The 19,564-nt window shown below is 36.9% G+C and overlaps 1 protein-coding gene across 4 annotated transcripts in view; it reads left to right on the top strand.

The window, feature by feature from the left end:
• The window catches only part of FER (FER tyrosine kinase), a 465,098-nt gene that overhangs the window by 17,576 nt on the left and 427,958 nt on the right, over positions 1-19,564 (top strand). For all 4 annotated transcript variants that reach the window (XM_032845246.1, XM_032845225.1, XM_032845234.1 and 1 more), the window contains exon 2: positions 2,919-3,065. The gene's annotated coding sequence lies outside the window, so the exon portion shown is untranslated. The remainder of the gene's footprint in view (positions 1-2,918; positions 3,066-19,564) is intronic.

The following is a 19,564-nucleotide window of genomic DNA, read 5'->3' as shown; positions in this document are numbered from 1 at the left end:
CTGATTGTGCAGGAACATGGGAAATCCAGAGAGAATTGTTTCTCAGCAGCAATTCCAAAATTCTAGAATCTAACATCTATTCACACCAGAATTCACCTGAACTCAAGTGTGATTAGATCAAGGGATGAAATATTTTCAGAGCTTTCATTTCTCTGTCCATCTCTTGGCTTTTGTTTTCTCTGGGTTGGCTCTCTGACAAGTTGGCATCTACTGCATTCTTTCAGTTTAGCAACCTCAGCCAAAAGAGAACTTTCTGATTAGTTCTGGCAAAAATTTTGGGACTGAGTTTTAGTTGTCCAATTGGGTCACATACCCATTCCTGAACTCTTCTTGGGGAAGGAAATATACTGATTGTCCAGGCCTGGGTTATGTACATATTCTAGGAACTTTGTGCTTATTTCAGGAGCCTGAGAGAGGGAATGGTTAGTGTCACTCAAACTACATGGCTTCAAAATAAGGGAAGGTAGTTCAACAGAAGAAAATTGGGATGCTGCTACCAAAAGAAGGGGAATAAAATACAACACAGCTCTGTCACCTGTATGTACTTGCAACCCAAACTGGTTAAAAACATAGAATCTTGTTATATATATATGTATGTGTGTGTGTGTGTGTATTTATAGGCATCACTGCCTCATGATTTTTCATCATATCACATCATGAACAAGAAATTTTCTGTAAAAACATGATTTTAAATGGATGTAAAATTATATTTAAATTTATCACTTCATTTTAGATATTTGGCTTACCAGAATTAAATTTTGGTTGATCACAATTGGGTATTACCTATTAGAGAAGTAAGAGGGGTAAAGGTAGGAAGGAGAAGTATGCACCATGAGTGTGAGAGGCAAGGGAGATGCCCAAGACGCAATTTAAGACTGGCTTTCAGGGTCATGCGGCTACAGGGTGGCACTGGTATGACCCTGAGAGTGAATTGCACCCTAGGCACCCCTCTTGCCTCACGAAGAGAGGCACAGTTAAGGAATAGGGACTATATTTTTACTATGATTGTGAGTTAAAGATGGTAGCCTATGTAGTTGGTGAAATTGGTGGGGAATATTAAGGTGCACAAAAAAGTAGTTATTATGCATTTTCAACTTGTCTATAGGAATCTTTGCTGAGTTCTGATGAGGATGGTAATATTTTTGAGATAACGTAAGGAATATAAGTTTTATTCATAGTTTTATACTAGTTTGAAGAAAGAAATGTTCCATTTAGAAATGCCACCAAGGAAGTTGTTACTTATTTTTAACCCAAACTATTTCAATATCATATGGAAAATTGTTTTTTTTTTCATTGAAAAATAAAAATTATAGAAACAAGTTGTGTTGGAGAATGACACATAAATAACAGATGGGTGCTTTGACTAGCTTCCTTGAGAAAGACACTTGACACTGCACTGCTCAATGTTTGGCATGTAATCTTATTTGAATAGTTATCTTTCTTGTTCTTAGGTCTTTGAAAATAACTGTTTCTGTATCACAGTGAAAGGCCGGAATATGAAATTCTAGGTATTCTTAGCTTTCTTTGCTGACAGAGGAGTGGCTAAAAATACTTCAAAGTAAATGGAGTGTCCTATAATTTTGGGGTCTGTCTCTGGGGTAGAATCTGTAACATATATAATATGTACATTTATGTACGCACTCATACGTTTTGTTCCTTGGAAATCTTTATAAGTAATACTGTTTATTAGCTCTACATGGCTTAACTGAAGATAAGCTATTGACAGCAGCATGATTAAAATTTTCATAGTTAAGTATCATTTAAAGTCATGAATTTTACCATTTAATGTAGAAACTCTTGTCAAAGCCCTACTTTACACCAAAGTGTACGAGTCAGGGAAAGCCGTAATTTGCTTTGGAAATAAATTCATTCAGTACTCACTTGTTTGGTGACTAGTGTTCCAGGGATTGTATAAGATGCTGGCTATATTAAGATGAGTTCTGTTCTCAATCATGTCAGAGTTTAAAGGAAGAAGAGGAATGTAATAATACTCTTGTTACATGTAGATTAAATTTCCAGCCAGTTCTAGCTTTGGGAACCTTGCCACATCTACAGGAGAACATATGCTTGTGTAGGGGACCAAGAAGGAACCTTTTTGGAAATGAATAAAAAGCTTAGAAGAGTAGGAGACTTGGAAGGTATTCCTAACATACTTTGTTTGGCCAGTTTTCTGACCAGAGGGAAGGAGTTATCTTATTGATAACCTCCATGAAGTGTCCTTTGATTCTTGTGAAAGCCAAGGAAGTGGGGGAAATGATAGGAAATAGAATAGGCAAACATTCTTATAACCAAGAAGTCGGCATTAGAAATACAAAGGCCTGAGGCAGAAAATGAGACCTGGTGACAGAGCTGTAAATGACATTATTGGATAAAGAAGAGAGCCAGTAACCAAGAAGCACCTTAGCAATTCTTCTAGTGACAAGAATTGAGAGAACAGTGACAGAGGAGTCAGGCTTTGGCATGCTAAGAGGTATTAGAGAAAAGGCCTGTTTGCTGGGAGACTTTTTGGCAAATCTTCCCAGCCTTTGAGAGTTTTTTTTTACATATTTAATTACTACTTTAGGCTGTGATAATATTTTAACAAATGTAGTTACTTGCCTCTTTTGATATGCTTCAAACTTGAAATGAGTTTTATGCTCTGAAAATGGAGAGAAACACAAATTATCTATTCAAAACTGAGGGAATAGATTAGGGGAGAAGGTAAGATGCATTACACATTGAGAAAGTTGTGGAAAGAAATAGGAGAGAGTAAGCAGGGGAAAGAAAAGTTAGGTAAATGTAGCATTCTTATTTTTAATGGGGTGACTCTTATACACTGTCACAATTAATTTCCAATAGTAGCCTGCTATACTCCATGTGTACATTTTTACTTTTTCTCTGTAGTTAACATTTCTGACTCCTTGAATTTCTTCTTGCAGCTCATGTTTTTCTGGCCAGACCTGTGGTCATTCCCGTGAGACTTCACTGCACATTTTCTGAAGTGTCTTCCTCATCCCTAATGTGTAATCCTTCAACATGGACCTGCTACTTTAGCTAAGATATGACCAGCAATGAATAGTAGTAAGGTAGGATTACTTTAGTCTTCTTAGTGAATTACTAAAAACAAACTGTGAAACAGTTTTGACCTGTCTTGATTTTGTAGTGTTTATGTTAGATTATTCTACTTGCACAATCATATCATATTTGTGTTACATATTTTCTGCTTGTCATTTATCCTGCTGAATTCTGTCTCATTTGAGATGTAATTAATGTTTTTTTTCAAATAGCATTTATAATCAGCAGAATGCCAATCCATAACCCCTTCCAGCCTGTGTGTCCCCTAGTCCTGTATTTTCAACCACGTGGCACTAAACTCAGTATATATTATTTTCTTCTCAGTCACTCCTCCTCTGGCTTCTCTATTTCCATTAATAGCATTATTAGTCCCATTGTTTAGTACAGTCATATATTCATTCACTATTTCACTCATTGTTTGCTGTACATCAATAGACTTGTACTATGTATTAGACAGTTTGCTGCTTCTGGGGATATGATGACGAATGAGCTTGATATTCCATCCTTATAGCCATAATTTTAAAGTAGGGGGAAGGTTTAAAAAGATACTGACAAAATAGTTGTGAATTGTAATAAACTTTTTTGAAGGAAACCAAACAAGCAGATGTTTGGGGATAATGAAGTAGGAGCTACTTTAGATACGGTGGTCACAAAACTGATATTCAAGATGAACCTATATATGAGAAGAGGTTGTTTTAAGAGTAGGTGATGTGTGTGTGTGTGTGTGTGTGTGTGTGTGGTATTTTTGATGGGAAAAGCATTCTCATTAGAAGGACTAGTGGAGTCAGAGAAAGACAAATACTGTGTATACTTATGTATGAAATCTTAAAAAGACCAGCTCATAGAAATAGAGTAGAATGGTGGTTGCCAGGAGCTGAGGAGTAGGGGAAATGGGAAGATGCTGGTTAAAGGGTACAAACTCTCAGCGTTAAGATAAATAAGATCTGGGGTTCTGATGCACAACTTGGTGACTATAATTAACAGTACTGTATTATGTACTTAAAATTTGTTAAGAGAGTAGTTCTTAAATGTTATCACCACATTCACACACACACACACACACACACACACACACACACACAGTTATAATTACCTGAAGAGATGGAGATGTTAACTAATCTTATTGGGGTAACCATTTTGTAATATATGCATAGAGCCAGTCATCATATTGTATACCTTAAAACTTACACATGTTATATGTCAATAATATCTTAATAAAGCTGAAGGCAGTAGAGGGAAAGAAGGAATAGTGGGTACAAAGACTTTGGGGCAGGAAAGTTTAGTGAGTTTGGGGAATAGAAAAAAACGCCAGTGTGGCTGACTTAGTGAAAGAGGCAGAGATGGGTAGGAAGAGGTTATAGAAACATGCAGGGCTTTGACAGGTTTGGTAGGAAGCTTGTATATTATTCTAGATTATATCATCATTTCAGCTGCTATGTGAGGAATGGACTGGCCAGGTGAAAGTGAAAGCTGGCAGTTTTAGGAACTGAGGTGAGATAGTGATGGCCTGAGAAGATGCTAGCAACATGAGACAGAGAGATGAATGGATTTGAAATGTATCTGAATCAGAATTTATGGGACTTTGAATAGTTTGGGTGTGGAAACAGAACATTCTCAAGAATAGCTTCAAGATTTTTGGGTTTTGAGCAACTGGGTGGATGCTGGCATCATGCCCAAAAACCTTTTAGAAAGCTTTCTCATTATATTAAAGATTGGTTAGTTCACCAAAAGGGAAATTAATTATAATGTTAGAAATGATGTTAGTGCTGGAAATAAAACCATCTAGCAAATTTGTAATATGTTCTGGTTAATACTTTGTTTTGCTTTCCCCCTGGAATTTAATTTATATGACTTTGTCTTTATTTTTATTTTATTAAATTTTCTTTTATTTGAGTGTAATTGACACACAGTGTTACATCAGTTTCTGGTGTACAATAGAATGATTCAACAAGTTTATATATTATGCTATGACCAGCACAAGTGTAGCTACTACCATCTGTCACCACACAGTGCTATTATTGACAGATCATTGACTGTATTCCTTGTGTGGTGCCTTTTAATTTATATGACTTTTAATTAATTATTAATTTAATTTCATTTGACTTCAGAATCTTCTTAGAAGTGAAAATAATTGGTTATACTTTGTACTGATTTTTAAAAAAGATTTTATTTATTTTTGAGTGTGTGCATGTATGCGCGAGTAGGAGGAGGAGCAGAGGGGAAGGGGCAGAGGGCGAGGGGCAGAGGGGGACAGAGAAAAAACCTCAAGCAGACTCCAAATTGAGTGTCCAGCCAGATGTGGGGTTTGATCCCAGGACTCTGAGATCACAACCCAAGGTGAAACCAAGAGTCAGACGCTGAACCAACTGAGCTACCCAGGCAACTCTATTTTGATATTGAATTCTAAACCTTCTCTCCTGTGCTCCCTTTTTAAAAAGAGATGTCTTTAAAAATTTTAAGCCAGTCTGAAACATTCTGAGACTGTTACCCAAAATTCTGGTATATAATTTTATTGTTACTTTATCTTGCAAATTCTGAAGCATCCTATTTGTAGATGTATATCATACTGTGTTCACTTGAAAGCATGCAGCTTATCTAAACTCTTAGGAGATTCATTTATTATGGTTTTTCTTTTTGTAGCTTCATCAGAGTATATTTATATTTTATCTCTTAGGTTAGATATTTTATGTGCAAACTGAAATTGAATAGATATTAAAATAAATCTTTCCAATTCTGTGTTACTTATTTCTTTTAAGTTAATTTTTTAGTCCTATCTTTTTTTTTAATGAGGAACTTTAAAAATATTTTCTCAAAATAGAGGAATTACTATTTATTGTTTGTGTTCCATGTGACAGGCATTTGGCTAGCTATTTTAAATACTTTATTTTACCCTTAGAATAGTCCGGTGTGTTTCTCCACTTTGCATATAGTTATCTTTTGGGTTCTAGAGCTGAGAAGAAGTAGTAGAATAATAGAACTCTGTGGATGGAAGGACCTTGAAGTCATCTATTTCTTCCTCTTTCAGCTGATACATAGAGAAGTTCTGTGGCCTGCCCAGAATCACACAGCTGATTTTTACTTTTGCTGAGACTAGTACTGCTTGCACTCAAGTTTCATTCCAGCTGGCCTCCTCTCATGCCTTTTATCTTCCCATCCCTTTAACATCTCATTATGATAAAGTTCAGTGCTACATAACAATGGAAAATGTAGGACAGTAAACACCCATATTACCTTTCATCTGTAGTCATTCAGTGTTCACATTTTGGCACATTTTCTCTTCATACATATGCATATTTTAAAGATTTATATTTATTATATGTATGTGTTTTAAAGATTTGGGAGAGTGTTTGCATGCGCATGAGCAGGGGACAAGGCAAAGGGAGAGGATCTCAAGCTGACTCTACGCTGAGGCTGATTCTGACTCTGGGCTAGATCCCAGGACCCTGCGATCATGACCTGAGTCAAAATCAAGAGCCGACTGCTTAACCTCCTGAGCCACCCAGGTGTTCCTATTTATATATTTTTCAAGTTATTTGAAACTATATTGAGATTATGATAATATATAGTTTTTATCATGCATATCCTAAGAACATGGACAATTTTCTGCTTGGTCATAATATCAAAATCACATATAGGAAAATTAACATTAATTTAAGAATATCTTTAATTAATGGTCCTTATTCAGATCTTCCCAATTTTCCCTAAATTTTTTTCTTGAGATTTCTGGATCCAGGATTCAATCAGGTTTCATGCATTGCATTTGATTCTTATATATCTTTATTTTCTTTTAATTTTGAACAATCCCTCTTTTGTTTTTCATGATTTATGTTTTCTTTAAGAGATATAGTTTGTGTATACTTCGTGTTTCTCTTGGGAATTGCCTGGTTTCTTCGAACATTACTCATCTAAAACTTATTTGCAGTTTGCTTCTTTCTTTCCATTTCTCTGAGGTTGCTGGAGATAAAATTGTTTATTCCAAGCTTTTTTCTTTTTTTTAAAAAACCATCATTCCAACATTAAATGGACACTGGCTGAGGTTTTACATTTGGTTGCATTAAATTAAGGATAAGAAAATGAGATCTGTGTTGCATTTGATCCACTCACACTAGTTAGTGATTGGAATTCATTTAAGATGACAGAGGCCTAGGAGCACCTGGGTGGCTCAGTGGGTTAAGCCTCTGCCTTCGGCTCAGGTTACGGTCTCAGGGTCCTGGGATCGAGCCCCTCATCAGGCTCTGCTCGGCAGGGAGCCTGTTTCCCCCTCTTTCTCCGCCTGCTTCTCTGCCTACTTGTGATCTCTCTCTCTCTTTCTGTCAAATAAATAAAATCTTAAAAAAAAAAAAGAATGACAGAAGTCTGAAGGATTGCCTCTACTATCCACCATTACCCACCCTCACCTTCTAACCAGTTGGTTATACTTAGGAATGTATATTTAGTCTCCATGAACATTATAAAGCAGCAACAGTCTAAGATTTTGTCTTTTAAAAATGCCCAGTTTCAAGCAGGAAGCAGATTAAAATGCAAATGATAAATAAGCATATTTGTAGAGATAGCCAGAACTAGGTACAATGAGGAAAGATTTAAGTACCTGCTCGCTCTGGTACTTGTGTAGAGCTGGCATTCAGTGAGTATTCTCCTTCTTTCCTTGCTTGCTTTTGAGTTTTACAGATTTGGTTGGTTTTCTTTAAGCATCATATGGCATTTAGGAACAAGTGATGTTTTGTAGGGAAGCAGTAAGAAGTAATAATTTACCGGCATTTTTAAAGAAGGGAGAGTGATATTTTAGTTGAGAGGGTAGAAGAAAGTGTCCGTGAGGAAGGGACTACTCATGGTAGTTTAGGGAAGTCTAGGAAGCTTTTACTTCTTTTTGTTCAGCCAGGTTTAGATTATACTCTGTGCTTCTACTATACTTCGTACAAGGATTCCTGTAGCAATTACTGCTATGTGTTAGAACTGCTTTTCCTTAAGAAGCTCCCTGAGGCTGTGACCAGTAATGTTTTTTTTTTTTTAATCTCTTTGTATACCCAGGACCTCACTTGGTGCCTGGCATATTATAGACATTGAATAAATACTATTGGATGAATAAATGAATGAATGAATGAATGAATGGAAGACTTTTACGAAGACCTAGTGCAAAAGGACAGATTCCTTTGCTGGGCGACCACAGTAATGGCTGGATGTGGTTTGATCAATTCAGTGTTGAGGTGCTCAGTTAGAGCTGGAATTCTTTCAGGGGCCTAGAGGAGGGATAGAGATGAAGCCAGAGCACTCTATGAGTGAGAATATAATTGGGAGATTTTTTGGAGAAGTAGCTATCATGATGTAAGTAAGCATCTTTGTCATTTTCTAAATAAAATGAATATATTTGAAAGAGAAAATTTTTTTACTATTAAGCATTCCATCTGTGTAATTTGATTTTTACTAATATTCAGTTTTTTAAAATGTTTGTTGAGGGGGCGCCTGGGTGGCTCAGTCAGTTAAGCGTCTGACTCTTGGTTTTGCTGCAGGTCATGATCTCATGGGTCATGGGATTGAGATCAGCATTGGACTCTGTGTTCAGTGGGGACTCTGCTTGAAGATTGTCTCCCTCTGTCCCTTCCCTGACACATCTGCGTGCTCTCTCTCTAATAAATAAATAAGTCTTAAAAAAAAGTTTGTTGGGAAGTCTTTCCTTTTTCTTATATATTTTTTGCATTATAAAACAAATACCTGCTTATGATAAATATACAAACTAGAAATACATAAAATAGAAAGTGATGTTCTTCTTGCTATTCCAGGTTTCAGCTTCAGAAGTAGCTAATGTTAACAGTTTGATTTATATGAATTTGACTTAAAAAAAATATATATATATCTAAAAACACACATGTTTATGTTTGTATAATTTTAGAAACAGGATCATTGATGTGCATGTTCTAAAATTTGCTTTTCCTGCTTATCCTTTCAGTTTTACCTATGCTCTATATAATTCCAAAATTTATTGGCTATGTAGGAAGACAGAAATACCAGGAGAGAATAGCCTAAAACCAGAGTAATTGAATGTATAAGGAAGATAAAATTTAAGGACCTCAGAATAAGAAAAAACCTGCTAGTTTTTATTAGTATAATTGGTGTTAATTTAGAAGTACTTCTTTTTGACTTGTTTAACCTACATGAAATTATAAAAAATAATCATTTTTCATATGACGCATTGTAGAATAAACACACAAGAGATAGAATGAAACTTGAAGATTTATTGAGTACGTGAATATGTGGTCATGAATATAACACACTGTCATTTCTGAGTGCTATGATAACAAAGAGTAGAGGCCAAGAAGCCTACCTGGAGAAGGTGATTTGAACACAATCCCAAAGTACTGATTAGCTAAGCTTTTTAAAAAAATGGCTAGAGGGAATGAAGAAGGATTGATTCAGAGCTGAAGGTTGTTAAGACAAAAGCCATATCAAGACAGAAGGTCAAGGGAAGTCAGCTAATTTACTAAGTGTAGGGAAAGAAGTATGGGGGTTACATGCCCCAGTTTGCCTGGGGCAGTCCAGGTTTATATCTGTTGTCCTGGACTAATAAAGAGTAGCACCCCATTTTACTCTTAAAAATATCTGACTTCTGGATGATCAGTGGCATACCTTAAAAGGGAGAGAATACGGGGGTCCTGAAACATTTTAGGGAATATAGTTCAGTCAGTGGATGGCTAGACATCTTTGTGAGGTTGGAGAGTACGTATAGTAACAGCTGTATCAGAGAGATGGTAAATAGTAGGTTATGGCCTAAAACTAGAATATTGAAATTTACCATTGCAGAGATGAAACAGTTTAAGATTTAGGCTATGGGCAATAGCAGTGGATAGTTGAAATGAAGTTGGATTGACTGGATCTTTGGAGAAGAGAGAGGCTACAGAAGTTAAAATCTCCATGGATGAAGATAAGAATTAAATTAGAGAATAAGATTTGGGGGCAGGTAGAGACTGAAAGATTTGGAGACAACAGAGGTAAGTGGGATACGACTTGTTAAAGCTGAATAGGAAGAAATTTTTGAATGAGTTGGAAGAGCAGTGATTTGGACATGGCATTAAGGAATCAGGATAATGTTACCCAACCTTCTACCCCTTTAGCCCCATGGCTATAGGTGGTACCATGTAGGGAAGGTGTGGCCTCCACCTGTGAGCATTATGTTTATGGGGATCCAGTTTTCAGATAGAGTAAGCAGTTGAAAGGTAGAGATTTATTTTTTTATTTTTATTTTTTAAAAGATTTTGTTTATTTTATTTGACAGACAGAGATCACAAGTAGGCAGAGAGGCAGGCAGAGAAACAGGGGGAAGCAGGCTCCCTGTCGAGCAGAGAGCCCGATGCGGGGCTCGATTCCAGGACCCTGGGATCATGACCTGAGCCAAAGGCAGAGACTTAACCCACTGAGCCACCCAGGCACCCCTAAAGGTAGAGATTTAGGGAAATTTGTTTACAAACTGAATGGAATTCTAGAAGAACAATTTGGAAAGATATGACTTTAGAGAAAAGATAGAGTAGGTGTGGAGATTAGGCCTTGCCTTTTCAGAAAAGCTGAATTATAAAAAGAAGCCAACAATGGAACTGACTTTCCTCTACGTTCTCAACAGTGTCATGAAGTTTGTCTAATCTGGGTTTTCTGAGAGGCTGTGTCATTGCAGGGTAGAAACTGGCTTTGTCTTAGTTCGTTTGGATTATAATTTATGAAACCTTCATGGTTGCCATTCTGCTACTGTATGACTTTAATGAACTTATTTGAAAGTACACATGTGGATTTAGAAATTATTTTGACTTCTCTCTGTTCTGCTATTCTCTTTGAAGGGAAAAAAATTGACCTTAATTGAAACACTAATCTCTTTTATAATAATTGATCACTTCAGAAGAGTACAAGTTTAAGAGGTATCTAGATTATGGTTATATTTCTAGAATTTAGACCACACAGGGTAGTATGCATTGTAGCCTAATCTTTTTAACCCATATTCCCCTGTTTTCCTTCAGATTAACAATGTTTCACCGGCATGTCCCACATTTTCCTTCCTGTGTAACCTTGCTTATGTTTAAATTTCTACTTGGAAAGTAACCCTCCTTCATCACTTGCTCTTCCATGTCCTGTTTTGTGTGGAGCTGCTGTCTTTCTCATGCTTTGTTAGTAATGATCACTTCTTTTTTTAAACAAGAAATTTATTTAAACAACAAGATGCTTGACTTGAAGGGAAAACTATCTAGGATTCATTTCTTTTAATTTATCCCTACTTAAAGACAGATTGCCCTACATGTAATAGCTACATACAAAAAAGTTATAAAATTGTCCTTGGTCTTATAATGATAAATGAAAAACATTAAAATTCTCCAATTAAACAAGGTATGCAAGGATTTTATGTTGTTCTTTTTTTGTTAAACAATGAGAGTAAAATAACTTACTGGAATATAAAGATAAGTGCTGACTGAGCATGCCACTAATGGAGAGAGGGGGTATTTTCCCCCATTGCTTCTCCATTTGGTGACAAGCAAACATACCCTTGACCATTTAGTTAAAAAAAAAAAAAAGCGGGGGACCTGGGTGGCTCAGTGGGTTAAAGCCTCTGCCTTCGGCTCAGGTCATGATCTCAGGGTCTTGGGATCGAGCCCCATATCGGGCTCTCTGCTCAACGGGGAGCCTGCTTCTCCCCCCCGCCCCCCCATCTACTTGTGATCTCTGTCTGTAAATTAAGAAAGTAATAATAATTAAAAAAATAATAAATTAAAAAAAGAAAGCAATATGCTCAGGAATATACACAGTTACTTTATGTACAATAAAGGAATGGGGAAGGGAAAAATGAAAGAATGAGGAAACTATACTGTAGTAGTCAGGATGTGGTGGAACCAAATTGTGGCTTTCTAATTGAGAATGTCTCTTGGTCTGGAAGAACAGAGCTCTGGAGTAAAGTAGCAGGTTCCCTTTTTAGTAGACACTTCCTCTCTGCTGCTGGAACACATCAGTTGTGTCTTCATCCTCTATTTCCAACTGTGCAGGTCTGTTTCATTGATTGGCTGCCCATCAAATCAGAATCTGATCTGCCTCATTGACAAACCCGTTCATTAGTTTGCTAAGTGGTGTATGCCTTTTAATCTTTTTTTTTTTTTTGTGATGAGTACTTTATTTTTTAATTATTATTTATTGTATTTTATTTTTTCAGTGTTCCAAGATTCATTGTTTACACACCATACCCAGTGCTCCATGCAATATGTGCCCTCCTCAATACCCACTACCAGGCTCACCCAACTCCCCAACCCTCTCCTTTCCATAACCCTCAGTTTGTTTCTCAGAGTCCATAGTCTCTCATGCTTTGTCCTTCCCTCTGATTTACCCCAATTCACTTTTCCTTTCCTTCTCCTAAAGTCCTCCATGTTATTCCTTATGTTCCACAAGTATGTGAAACCATATGATAATTGACTCTCTCTGCTTGACTTATTTCACTCTAAACTGCACCACAGAACCATCCTGCCCTGCCACCTTCAAATTAATATGATCATTGTTTCAGTCTGGACCCCTTCTTTTTAATAAGTCTCTCCAAAGCCAGGCACATTATATACTTTATCTCACTAACGTTCATAACAACCCTGCAAAGTAGGTTTTACTCTCCCAATTTTAAGGATAAGGAAATTGGGCTTCCAGAAGGTTAGTTAAAATGTAGTTATACAGCTCTTAAATGGTGGAGTTAGCATTTTAACCCAGGACTGTCTGTTCCCAAAGCCACCTCCTACATGTATGTTTGCATTTAAACCCATGTGCATGCTCTCCTTTCATAACTACCCTCCAGGGTTGTTGGAAATGTTCTCTCTCTTTTCTTTTTAATTAAAAAAAAATGCTTTCCAGCTTTCTTGAGGTACAATTGACATATAATGTTGGATGTTTTCGGGTACACTATGTGATACATGTATATTATTGTGACGTGATGTTCTCTTCTTAATAAAGGCTTTTTGAACTCCCTACTTAGCTGTGCTCTTTCCTTTTTCTGTGTTGTAGCACTTTATACCTCATGCTTTTATATTCTGTGACACCTTCCTTCATGACTTCTAGGAAGATGCATGCTTCTTCTGTATCCCCACCGAGTTTGTAACACATTTGTATTTGTGAACCAGTTGAATTATATGACATTTGTGTGTTTCCATGTTTGTCATCTTTGGTAAATTGTGGGCTTTTGAGACCAAGCCTATAATCTTATGGGTCTTGACATTCCTGGCACTGAGAAATATGTCTGACACATAGATGTTCAATACATGTGGCTGAATGAATTTTGAATGAATTGTATCATTGTTACCTATGAAGTTGTCTATTTATTCTTAATGTACTATAAGTATTTGAAGGTAGTAATCCAAATTTTATTTATCTTTGTACCCCTAACAGTATCTCTGCATGGTAACTCAATAAATACCTGTTGATTTATATTAATTTAAAACAAAGAAAAAATTCTGTTAACAATTCTGCTCTCTCCATTTGAAGTCAGTACTTCAAATACATTTTTGAAATTAAAAATAACTAAATAGACATTTTTGACCGCAAGACATCATTTGTGTAAAATAAATCACCCTTACTTGAAAGAGAATATTCAATACCCATAAACTTTCTTTATGCTACATAAAAACAATATTTACATCTATATTCTCAGAGAATGTAAAAGTTGCCAGTTGTGGAGCCAAAAGTTGAAAAACAGAAGACATTTTACAATAAATACTTGCATATATCCTTATACTTACAAGAAATACAATGAGAATTCTATTATCCTACTAAGGAAACTAGTTACCAGTTTTTATATTTTACTATTTAATAAATGCCATTTTTAAAAACAAATTATTTATTTTATATATATATATAGAGAGAGAGAGAGAGAGAGAGAGAGAGAACGAGCGTGCACAGTGGGTGGGGTGGTAGACAGAGGGAGAGGCAGAAACAGACTCCCCGTGGAGCAGGGAGCCTGAGGCGAGGCTCAATCCCATGACCTCAGGTGAACGCCCATACTTAACTGACTGAGCCACCCAGGTGCCCCAATAAATTCCATTTTTGTTTTAAAAGTATGTATAGATTTCTTTTATACAATGTGAACTTCTAATTTTTGAAAATGTAGCAATTTTAATGGTTATTTTCAAGTTTTTAATAACTCTGGTCAGTTGAAAACTCACCATAACTCACTTGATTCTTAATAACAAGCCAAATAAAACAAATTTAAATAAACCAAAATAGTCAATAATAGTTGATTAGTTTCATTATTTTCACTTTTTAAGGGATGCTATTTAAAAGTAGGCATCTTTGCTAATAACATGCATGCATTTTTGTATAATACTGTTCCTATCTGATTTGTACTTACTGTCTACTCAATTATAGCTATTTTTATTTTAAAAGTTCATTTATAAATCTTCCAAAAAATGAGTTTGCTCTTGCAATTATTTGCAGTAAATTGAATGCTTGCTGTATCCTGGGTAGTAACTTAAGCCCCAGTGATGTAAAGATGAAAAATATGTGCTATTTCAGAGTTTAATGGGAGAAATATATTTCAACAAATAGCTAACATATACCATGAGAAGTGTTATGTTAATCACAGATACTTAGGTGATGCCTGAGATCTGAGGAAAGGGAGCATGTAAATCAGCCGCGGGGGTTATGATTGTAGGGTTAGTCACAGAAGCCGTCACAGAGAATACTACTTTAAAGTTTAGCTGTTGATAATTCTTTAGATAGACAAGGGAGGAAAAGAGTTTGGACTGAAGGAACGTCTTCAAAGACACAGACTAAATTAAAGAGCCATAAGTAGTAAGGTGCGGTACTATTGCTGAGGGTGGGAGGTTATCTGGGGCCTGCTTTGATTATCAGGCAAAGGAGTTAGAATTTGAACCTGTAGGTTAGGGTTGTAAAATTAATACCTGGTATTATTATTATTATTATTATTATTATTATTATTTTTAAAGATTTTTATTTATTTATTTGACAGAGATCACAAGTAGGCAGAGAGGCAGGCAGAGAGAGAGGAGGAAGCAGGCTCCCTGCTGAGCAGAGAGCCTGATGCAGGGCTGGATTCCAGGCAGAGGCTTAACCCACTGAGCCACCTAGGCACCCCAATACCTGGTATTATTAAGACTAAAGAATGAAGGGGTGCCTGGGTGGTTCAGCAGGTTAAGCCTCTGCCTTCGGCTCAGGTCATATCCCAGGGTCCTGGGATGGAGCCCCGCATCAGGCTCTCTGCTCAGCAGGGAGCCTGCTTCATCCTCTCTCTCTGCCTACTTGTGATCTCTGTCAAATAAATAAATTAAAAAAAAAAAAGACTAAAGAATAAAGACTCCGAGGTAGGGACTGTGGAGCACAAGAGAATGCATGTACAGTGCTTGTGGCTGTGTAGCTAATTCATTTAATAGATATTTATTGCAACTGTATGCAACACACATTTTTAAGCAGTGGAGATATACTGGGGGTGCAGAACAGAGTGCTTCCCTGACTGACTGGAACTTACATTACATATCAGTTTATGATATAATAGCCCCTCTGACCTGCCATTCTGTGTTTATGTCTTTCTCTGTAATTTTTGGCTGCAGCATAACTGAATGCTTCCCTTGCCTTTTTTTTTCATCTTCCATAAGGCAGCTCTTTCGTATTATTTCTGGTAGAATGTAGCTGAATTTGTAATACCTTCTCCACATCTTGTTCTTCCTCAGAGCTATAGTTTGAGATCTGAACATAACTTTTTTTCAAATTGGAATTTTCTAGAGATAACTGTAGACAACATGCAGTTGTATGAAATAACAATCCCTGGTACATTTTGTTCAGTTTCACCCAGTGATAACATTTTGCAAAACCAAATATAAAATGACAACCGGTATATTGATATTGACACATTCTACCAATGTTATTTATAGAAATATGAATTTTAATTATACACAGTTTTAATTATATTCATTTGTTGCATGTATATTAAGTCCTATAAAATTTTACTACCAGTCTAGGCTCATGTATCCACTACTATCGTCAAAGTATCAAATAATTCCAATACAATAGAATCCCGTGTGTTCCCCTTTTATAACCTACTTGCTTCCCTCCCCGTTCTGTAAGCCCTAAACCCTGCTGACCCTTTCTCTGTCCTTTTTCCAAAATTTTGTCATTTCAAGAATATTACATAAATGGAATCATTCATATGTAAATTTTTGGGATTTCCTTTTTTCATTCGGCAGGATTCTTTGAGACTCATCCAAGTGGTTGCCTATATTGATAGTTTGTTCCTTTTTACTGTGGATAGGATTGCATGGTATGTATTCACTCATTGAAGGATCTCTGGGCTGATTCCAGTTTTTGGCTATTATGAATAAATCTGCTATGAACATTGGTGTACAAGTTTTTGTATGAAGATATGTTTCATTTCTCTGGCATAAGTGTCCAAGATTGCAATTGCTGGGTCATAATGTAGTTGAATGTTTAGTTTTATCAGAAACCAGAGCAGATGTACTGTTTTGCCTTCTGACCAGCAACAAATGAGTGATCTGGTTTTTCCCATATTACCACAACCATTTGGTTTTGTCATTATATTTTATTTTAGCCATTCTATAAGTGGGTAATGATATCTCATTGTAGCTTTTTAATAATTTTATTTATTTATTTATTTACAATATTATTTATTTATTTGTCAGAACGAGAGAGAGCACAAGCAGGGGGATTGGCAGGCAGAGGGAGAAGCAGGCTCCCCGTTATGAAAGGAGCCTGATGCGGGGCTCGATCCCAGGACCCTTGGATCATGACCTGAGCCGAGGGCAGATGCTTAACTGACTGAGCCACCCAGGCATCCCTTATTTTTATTTATTTTTTTAAGTAGGTTTCATGCCCAATGTGGGGCTCGAACTCATGACTCTGAGGTCAAGAATCACATGTTTGACCAGTGAGCCAGCTAGGCATCCCTCTCGTTGTAGTTTTAATTGCATTTCCCTGATGGCTAATTATGTTGAATATCTTTTCATGTGTTTTTTTGCCATTTTTATATCCTTTTCTGTGAAATGTCTGTTCATGTCTTTTGCTCATTTTCTAGTTGGATTTTTGGTTGTTGTTAACTGTTGAATTTGAGAGATTTTTCTATATTCTATATACTGGTCTTTTGTCAGATATGTCTTGCAAATATTTTCTCAAAGTCTGTAGGTTGTCTTTTTATCCTGTTCACGTGGCATTTCACAGGCAAAAGTTTTTACTTTTGATGAAACCCAATTTATTGATTTTTCTTTTTTATGAATTACATTTTTGTGTCAAGGCTAAGAACTTTGCCTAGCTTTACTTTTTTTTTTCTAGAAGTTTTATGTTTATACTTAATTTCGTGATCCTTTTTTTTTTTTTTTTTTGAGAGAGACTGAGAGAGAGCACACACACAGGAGACCTGGTGGAGTATGGAGGGGCAGAGGAAGAGGCAGAGAGAGAATCCTAAGCAGTCTCCATACCCAGTGCAAGCTCAGTCTCACAACCCTGAGATCTTGACCTGAGCCAAAATCAAGAGCCAGACACTTAACTGACTGAGCCATCCAGGTGCCCCAGTTTATGATCCTTTTGAGTTAATTTTTGTGTAAGGTGTTAGGTTAAGATTGTCTCTGGCTCTCTCTTGCTCTCTCTCTCTCTCTTTTTCTTGGCCTATAGCTATCCAGCTGCTTCAGTGCCACTGAATTGCTTTTGGACCTTGTCAAGAAGCAGTTGAGCATATTTGTGTGGATCTATTTCTGGGTTCCCTATTCTGTTCCATTGATCCGTTGTTTATACCCTCCCAAGATCACACTGTCTTGATTTCTGTGACTTTATATTAGCTTATTCCCCAAGATGGACATACTTCTTTGAGTAATCTTTCAGCCCCACTGTCTTTCTCCTCTCTTTCCAGAACTCAGATGATATAAATGTTAGATCTTTTTTTATTGTCCCAACAGGTCTCCAAAGCTTTATTCTTTTTTGTCAGTCTATTTTCTCTCCTGTTTGGATTGGTTGAAATCTTTTGCTCTGTCATTATATTCACTGATTGTATCGTCTTTGATCTCCATTCTTCTATTAAGCTTATCTAGTGAGTTTTTTTATTCCTGTTAGTGCATATTTTAGTTCTGTAATTTTCATTTGATTATTTTTATAACTTCTATTTCTTTGCTTAGATTTTCCATTTTTACATTTGTTTTTAAAAGAATTTATAACTGATGAAGCATTTTTAAGATAGCTGGTTTAAAATGCTTTTTAGATAATTTCAACATCTAATTCATCTCAGATTTGACATTAGTTGATTGTCTTTTCTCATTCAAACTGTGATTTTTCTTGGTTCTTAATATGAGGTGATTTTCAGTTGAATGTTAGATATTTTATCTATTAATGTCAGAGACCCTGGGATCTGTTTCAATGTTTTATATTCACAGGAAGTCCCTCTGTTTGGGTTTTGCATGCAGACCTTTTGGCCTATTTTTATGGGCTGTGGTTTCAATGACAGTTAATTGTCAGAGTCTTTATGCTGTTATTTTGGTTTGCTTTGCTTGTCTGATGTAACTAGGGCTCCCACTAGTTCCTGCTGGTGCTGCTTGACAGAGCAGAAGATTTTTTTCTCAGGGTGAGCTACTAAGCATCTGTTGGTAGAAAAGGGTTAAGGTCGAATTTCCCTACTGTGCCCCTAGCTGTCCTGATGTCTCTGAACAGAGAGGAAAGTCTTGGAGAGCAGCAACTTCAGCTGGGTTCCTTTTGTTGGTTTTGCCTGCCTGCTCTGGTACCTCTGGTGGGGACGGAGGTCCTCAGACCTGTGAGGACATAGAAGTTTCCTGACCTGATAGCCGTCTCTGTTGCTGCTTCTTCCTGCCTCATTCAGTTTCTCTTGGAGGGAAAGGGGATTCTCTAGGCCTAGCAGGTAAGGAGAGTGTTTCTCCTGGCTGTTTATTTTTGGTGGGGCTCATAAATAATTTCTCTTTTGTTGGTGTCTGGCTCTCTGATTGTTGTCAAAGGGACTCCTGTTGGATCCTGAGGGAGTTAACCTCCATATATGGGCTGCCTTTTGTTACTAGATGGGAGGTTGGGAAAAGTCAGGTCTCGGTGACCTCCTGTTGGGTGAGGAGAACAGGAGACACTTGGCCTATGTGCTATTCTTCTAGTCCTAAGGCCAAAGGAGGTTGCCTTTGGTCAACCCTTCACAGTTCTTCTTTGGTAGTCTGTTGTGCCATTTCTGTGTTTATAGTTGTGTTTTGTGCGATGGAGCTGGGAAGAATGGTCTGTGTCATCTTATCTGGACCAGAAGCCTGACCAGAAGCAAGAAGCCTGATGGGGGACTCAATCCCAGGACGCTGGGATCATGACTCAAGCTGAAGGCAGCTGCTTAACCGACTGAGCCACCCAGGCATCCCTGGGTTTTACTTTTAATTTTGGTTTCTTTGTTGTATGAACATGGAGGTAGTAGGGTGATATTGGCTGGGGCTGAGTTTGACCTTGTTTGGAGGCAAGAGATTTACTTTCTCTTATGACATTCCATTAAACATCTTATACTTCTGGATTTAATTTT

The sequence above is a fragment of the Lontra canadensis genome, unplaced genomic scaffold (genome assembly GCF_010015895.1).
Source record: "Lontra canadensis isolate GAN:19392208 unplaced genomic scaffold, GSC_riverotter_1.0 scaffold4, whole genome shotgun sequence".
In the NCBI taxonomy this organism is placed as follows: domain Eukaryota; kingdom Metazoa; phylum Chordata; class Mammalia; order Carnivora; family Mustelidae; genus Lontra; species Lontra canadensis.
The sequence above is the reverse complement of the archived record's forward strand: the minus strand, read 5'-3'. Positions and strand labels throughout refer to the sequence as shown.